The following is a 7,030-nucleotide window of genomic DNA, read 5'->3' as shown; positions in this document are numbered from 1 at the left end:
TTTTGGGGAAAACAAAGTTTGAAAAATGCTTGATTAAATTATTAGTTTTCTGAGAAACAGTCCGAAACAGAGCACCTGTTCGTACCAAATTTATACCAGGAGAAAACAACGTTTGATCAGCGTTACGTGTAAATTAATACTACTTGTACTAAAGACATAAATAGAAGGTAGAACCATTGAACTTTTAAATATTTTAATCCGATTTCTTAGAATATTCACCATAAATAAAATACTGATTGTATCGTTTCCTAACACCAACTATAAATAAACCCAAGAACACTAAGTAGTAATAACACAACTGTGAGTCTGAACATTGCTCGTCCTTTTATATTGTTTGACTTAACTCCTTGGGGCAGGCTCACCTGTCATTCTACTGAGAAACAGAAATAAATGGAAGGGTGTTTGTCTGTTCCTAAAACGAGATATGGTTGTATTAAACACTTAATGACGCTTTTGATCAGTTAATAGGTAGGCAGAAGCAAGGCCAAGGGCAAAAACCTCTCGCGGTTACTTGTTTAAATGACAAAAAACAGGTAATGCGCACCAAAAATGGCGGCATTCATAGAATACCGGCATTCAGCCTCTACTTTCCATCAATGGTCTATTTTTCTTTGGTTCACAAGTGTAAAGAATAAATATTGAAAACTAAGCAAATTGCTTAGTAAAATGTGTGAAATTCATAGAACCTGTCCTTTCGTGAATTATTTATGTATTTAGTTCACAAGTGTGAAGAATAAATATTGAAACAAAATGTGTGGAATGAAAATTCAAAATAACCGCCGGAGCAAAAATACAGATACCAAGCAGTTCTTTAAATAGAACATTTGTTGTCGTTGGACCTGTGTATCACACAGTTTAAGGCTCCGCTATTGGTTTTTTTTTTCAGTCAATCCTGTTAGCCACCCAGAGAGCTGCAAAAAAAGATTATTTCAAAGCTACTATAGTCATGTAAAACTGAAGAGAATAACATAACGGTTGATTGGTAACTCGGGAGATATCACCTGGTATGATCACTGTGCGATTGAACGGGAAATGTAGTTCAGACAAATTGCAGCTTGCATCGATTCATTGAATTAAGGTAACAAATTCCCAAAGAAGAACAGTGAAAGGTTACTTTTCTAGGTCCATGATGAATCGTGTTAGGAGTAAACGCAAAATTCTTCCAGAAAAGATTGGTCTCTCGGAAACAAGTCAAAAGAACAAAGAAAAACTCATTTGATCTGCTTCCTGTAAAGATGGTAAGCTAATTCATGATTTGTACTATCACGATAGTTTACCCTAGCCTTAACCTAGCATGGTGGATCGTGAATATTTTAGCGCAGGATATGACCAGGTGAAACAGTAGTTGCATGCCATATTTTGAAAAGTTCAGGCATGGAAAAAAGCGAAAAGTACGCTCACGGAAACCTGTAAAACTGGAATTTTATTATCAAAAGATTTTTAGGCCCCATGATTAATTAAGCTTTTACCACATGGAGTCAACTCGCAAAAAGATGTCTATACATATTTACATTTCACGCGCATACAGGTGTAAAAACTGTCATTAGGTGTCAATGGATTGTAATAACCACTACGTTCGGAGCCTGGTTCAAGCTTACGAAATTGTGGAGGTGTCATCCCAGTTTTTCTTGCGTAGGGCCCGCAGTTTGGTCTGAATACACCCTTGGACGCCTCAATCAAGATAAAGGCAGGTAAAATCCCCTTCTGAGGATCGAGCGAGTTAATTTTTTACGCTATTTATTCGGTTTAAAATCATATCTTAGCTCTTGCTTATGGTTAAAGGCAGAAAATCTGTAGCCCGAGCTGTGAGATAATTGCCTTCGCTTGCCACGTAGAGGTGGACAAAGGAGCCTAGCCAGTCTTTCGACTATACCAAAGTTTGCAGGTTTTACGAACAAAATCACTGTATTAGCTGGGTAAATGAAAGAAAGTTATACTGTGGTTCTTTATCAGTTGTTGAGATAGGGAGAGTTATAAGGACAAGATCTGGTTTTTGTAAACAAAGAGCTCATAGAACTGAAGGCTTCTTAAGGCTCTGTAGTATTTTTGGAAGGTATGTTTAAAACCTCGAGGGCTTGCACGACCAAATCAAAGTTTTTTGAGAAGAGGCGTTTGACCGTCAAATGTGGCTCTAGTGTAATAGAGGGAACTGTGGTAATGTACGCGAGAAAATGATTCGCGTTCTAAGCCCCGCGCGCTGATCACCGATAAACACTGAGTATCAGTTTTATGAAATTTCAGTTGTATGAAATTATATCCCAGTATTAGCTGATCAACTTTTTTTTTAGCCTGTAACAGGTTGTCACGGACCCAATCTGTTCTCCGCGTGCTCTATTTAAGGTAAACGTAAGATGAAGAGGGACTTACCGCTCCTTCTCGCTGTTTTGCTGGCCGTTTTACCTCAACATTTTGCTAGCGCCATCCCGCCTCCTGATCATGGAAGGAAAAAGGTTCTAATCCTTGGAGCTGGATCCGCTGGTATCACGGCTGCTAAGACGCTTTACGATAAAGGCATCAAAGACTTCCTCGTGTTAGAGGCGCAGGACTATATAGGCGGAAGGATGAAACAAGTGCCATTTGCGGAAATGAAAGTGGAGGAAGGAGCCAACTGCATTCACTACGTGGAGGAAGAGGATAATCCGCTAAACCGTTTGCGAGAAAAGTACAAGATGAAAGGACAGTTGACCAATTATAGTGACTTTTGCATGAGGTAAAGTTTACTTGTAACCAGTAATTTGGAAGAACGGAATAATCGAATGTCTCGATCGTGTGTTTTGTTAATAACTGTCCAATTCTACTCGGTTTTCTAAAGTAATGCACATCACCTTGTGAGCAGGGTTAAGAAATTAAAGGTTCTGGGGTGTATAGTACATACTCAACGTCGCTAAAACATGATCTTCCATTCGCGTGTGCTCGGATCTGTCGGATCCGTTTACAAACGATCACCCTTTTTTCAAGAAAGAATTTGTTGGAAAACTGTGATTATTTCATAAGGGGGAACATTAGGGTGCGTTCGATTGACCTTATTCCGGAATAGGAATAAATACGATGATGACAAGCAATCCCTCATAAGAGGTTTTTGGAATTGCTGATTTAGTACAAAATGGGTCTTAAATGATAGAGCATTTGCGAACGTTTGAAGAAATGTCTTCACGAATTTATTTAAGAGAGAAATGTAACATCTATTCAGCTTATTTCTATTCCAGAATACGACGCATCCTTATGCAAAAAAAACAAACAAACATATTTGCATATTTTTAAGCCAATGCATTTTAATCATAACGCCCGTGAATATATGCTGTGTGATCTGTTAGGCAACTGACCCAGGTTTGGAAGTATGTCTATACCCTGTCTGAAACTAATTACCAAGTAAAATGCTAAGTTTTCTGTTATTGTTTATTGTTTTCTTTTTCCTTTGATAAAAGTTACCAGATTTTGGTGCTCTACGACTTCGAGTTTTTCCAATAGACAAAGAGCACGGCAAGTGAACCATACCGGTTTTATTTTGCGGGAAAACGAGATAGCTGTTGTAATTTTGCTACGAGTTTTTGTGAGAATGGCGCCGGCAAGACCTCGAAGCTCAGCTGATCTCGTCTTTTTTGCAATCGCGTCTAGTTCGCTGCTCACAAAGAGTTAAATGAAGCTTCTTAGAATATATATTTTCCTAGTACTTAGCTAAAAACTTGAAATCAAATCTAATAGTTGTGCTTGTCTTTATTTTACGAGTTGTTGTGAACTTTGACCAATTCCGTAGAGCCAACAGAACTCTCCATGGCCAGCAGTTTATATCAGTTAAGGGTAAATTCTTTTTTTTTTCTTTGTCTTCAGGAATGACCGTGGCGAGGACATAACGGACTTGAAAGTTTTCAAACAATGGGAAGAAGTTCGTGACAAGTTATTTGCGATGGGTGAGGAAAGAGATGGTCGAGATGCCCCTCCAAGAGATATGCCTGCCTCGGTTGGTCTTAAACTGCTCGGCTGGCGTTCAGACACTCTAATGAAGAGAACCTTCTCGTGGTTTGACATCGATTTTGAATACGGAGACGATGAAGACCAGACCTCTTTGAATAACATGGGATTTCCTGGAGAAGATTTCTTCGTCACTGATCAGCGAGGCTACTGGACCCTCTTCAGTGACTTTTACAAGAAATTCCAGGACCAAATATTACTGAACAAAGTTGTGAAGAAGATCCAGTATTCTGACGATGGTGTTACCGTGGCGACGTCTGGTGGGGAAGTCTTCACCGCAGATTATGCGCTATCGACGTTCAGCTCTGGAGTTCTTGGCAGTGACATGATAGAGTTCGATCCTCCCTTGCCCGACTGGAAAAGAGAAGCCATTTTCCGCTTTAGACCTGTTTATTACACGAAGATTTTTCTGAAGTTTCCGCGCGATTTCTGGGATGACCATGAGTGGATTATGCACGCCTCCGAGAAGGAGGGCAATTTTTCCTACCTTCTTGGACCTCAATCGACCAGGGTTATTTCCTGGTTCCAATGTTCTCTTCACGGTAGTGACAGGGGACGAAGCTTTGAGAATTGAAAAGCAAAGTGACGCAGAAACAATGGTAGACGTGATGAAGACCCTGAGGAAAGTGTATCAAGGACGCGAAATTCCTCAAGCTACAGGTAAGATAAAGGGTAACACTTACCACAAGGTTAAGGACCCGTTAAGGCTTAGATAATGTTCTGTCTTAATTACTAAAATAGAGCTTCAGTATTATAGTTTCAAACCAGGGAAGCCTTTATAGTTCTTTGTTCAGTAATTTTTCTTCCCTTAGTGGTTGTAAAACTCTGTTATACTGTTTTAGTGATTTCCTTTTTTAAATCATTTGAGCAACAGAAATATTTGGGATTTTTTTAATTGTTACAATTCCTTCCAGAAAGATAGTTATGAGCACTCTAAAGTACTTTTCACGTGACTCTCGGTGCTTACTCATAGTTATACCGTGACGCCCACTTACTCCTTAGAAATAAGTTCCTTCCCAGCGGCACACGCGTACAAACTCTACATTTGTTAGCGGACACCTTTCCGTTTGGCAGTTCAAGAAGAGCGTTTCCTCAACAATTTTCATGTCATATTTAGCAATTCAGTATTCTACGAGCATTGGTTGGATATGAGATGATAGATATAAAAAGAAAGAGAATGCCAGAATTAGAAAGCAATACAGTAACTCATATCAAAGTACTATGGTGTGCTGGACCATTTGTATTCTTTTTTTTTTGGTATTTCTTATTTATTCCACTATACATAATGTCACAGTGTGTAAGAAAGGAGTGGGCGGAGAAGGGCATAATATAGTTAACTAATTGTATGCCCTTTAAAATTACGATAAAGTAATTTGTTAAGATAAAAAAAAAGAAAAAAAGAAAAAAAGAAAAAGGAAAACTTATGCTGGACCCTACAAACTCTAAGAGCCATACAGTACTTGACAGGAAGGATGGGACTGTGGGACTATAACAGTTGACACCGTTTTGACACTTTTTTTGGCTCAAGAGGATCATGCTGAATGTTATTTCCTGGTACTGTAATCAATACATCAGAGCACACATGCAGTAGGGTACGTGAGGAAAACAGATAAGCTGATACTGTCTTTCTTGTCAGTTTGTCTTTTACATTACAGTGTATTATGGACCATTCAGTAATTGCAGGGGTAGGGGAGGGGATGCTGGTCTAGAGAACTAAGAAATGTTATGAAATGTTAAAATTACTAAACAAGTTGATGTGGAATTTTAATTGTTTTAAAATGTTTACTTATATTAGTAATAGTACTGTATTTATTTACTTTTATTGAAATTTATTTTTTAGTGTAAGTAATAAAACTTTGTTTGTTTATTAAACCTCTAGTAATGTATCATGTATAGTATTTCTGAAACAAATTTTAAGAACATTTTAAGAACATCTTCAGGCTGATTTCTCAATAAGCACCCGGTAAATAAGAACTTGATCAGTTTGAAACCCGAAATCAGGGGTTCCTATATGCAGTTGTTTACTGTATTTATTTTATTGCAAACAATCAATACATATTGCTAGATCTTGGTGATTTCATTCTGCAGAAAAACACCAGAAAACAATTTGATGGCCGTTGTTTCTCGGGCATGCTTAATGGCTAATATCCAATGGCCGCTAAGCCAATCAAAGGAAACTCCGTAATTGTATTATCCAGTGATACCGTTTTTATTAATTTCAGATATCCATGTCAGCAAGTGGTCACAGAATCCGTATGTACAGGCAGCGTGGACTGATCCAGTTGTGGGCACAAGTTGGGGTCATTACGACGACATGGCCGGCCGACTGAAGAATCTTTTCTTCGCTGGCGAGAGCACCAGTTCTGAATGGAAGGGATTCGTTCAAGGAGGATACTTTACTGGGCGAGCTAAAGCCAGGCAGATTTCCAACTGCATCAAAGGAAAGAAGTGTAAGGCATACAGGCCTGCCAAAAGGTTCATTTGAATTAGGAGAGTTACAATAGCTGGAGCCGGACACCCAGATAAAGGAGACCATCTAAAAGTGATGGAGGTTATCATTGGCTTAGATTTTTTGAATAAAGTATAGACGCTGTTTCTGTTAGAATAGTCGCGGTACCAGTTTTAAGGTATGTATGAAGATATAAGAAACCCTTATTTCCTTTGTTATATCTCCGTGTCGGAATGGCGGCCTGGGGCCTGGGATGGGGACCCTATCAAACTTGTTTCACTTCTCTCAGCAAGGACTGGATGCTTGAAATAAAAAAAGCCTTCCGATTAAACATGTTCCGGATCCCTTCATTTAATTAATCAAAGTCCTACATTGTTAACGTAACTACTGAGTGCCGAGGAAAACAGCTTTGTTTTCCCGATGCTTCTCGGGAAAGGAAAACTAATCGTTTCCTCCGCCGGGATCAGAACTAATGCTCACACAGGCGATCGTCAACCTTGAGCTGAATTCTCTTCAGACTAAAACTGTTCCATCAAGCTGCCATTGCAGCTAGCTTGCCACGAATCTTACTGCAACGCATGCGCATTGACCAAAGTATCCGACTGCTAATAA

General features: G+C 39.0%; 1 pseudogene across 1 annotated transcript; it reads left to right on the top strand.

Moving 5' to 3' along the window:
- The first annotated feature begins 323 nt into the window (after positions 1 to 323).
- LOC146468304 (uncharacterized) lies at positions 324 to 6,618 on the top strand (annotated as a pseudogene). The gene is made up of 3 exons (XR_014867607.1): positions 324 to 2,710; positions 3,829 to 4,629; positions 6,192 to 6,618. The product of XR_014867607.1 is annotated as an uncharacterized LOC146468304 (transcript).
- The last annotated feature ends 412 nt before the right edge of the window (positions 6,619 to 7,030 follow it).

The sequence above is a fragment of the Pavona decussata genome, unplaced genomic scaffold (assembly GCF_977016875.1).
Source record: "Pavona decussata unplaced genomic scaffold, jaPavDecu1.1 SCAFFOLD_133, whole genome shotgun sequence".
In the NCBI taxonomy this organism is placed as follows: domain Eukaryota; kingdom Metazoa; phylum Cnidaria; class Anthozoa; order Scleractinia; family Agariciidae; genus Pavona; species Pavona decussata.
This window is presented reverse-complemented; position numbering and strand designations above follow the sequence as displayed.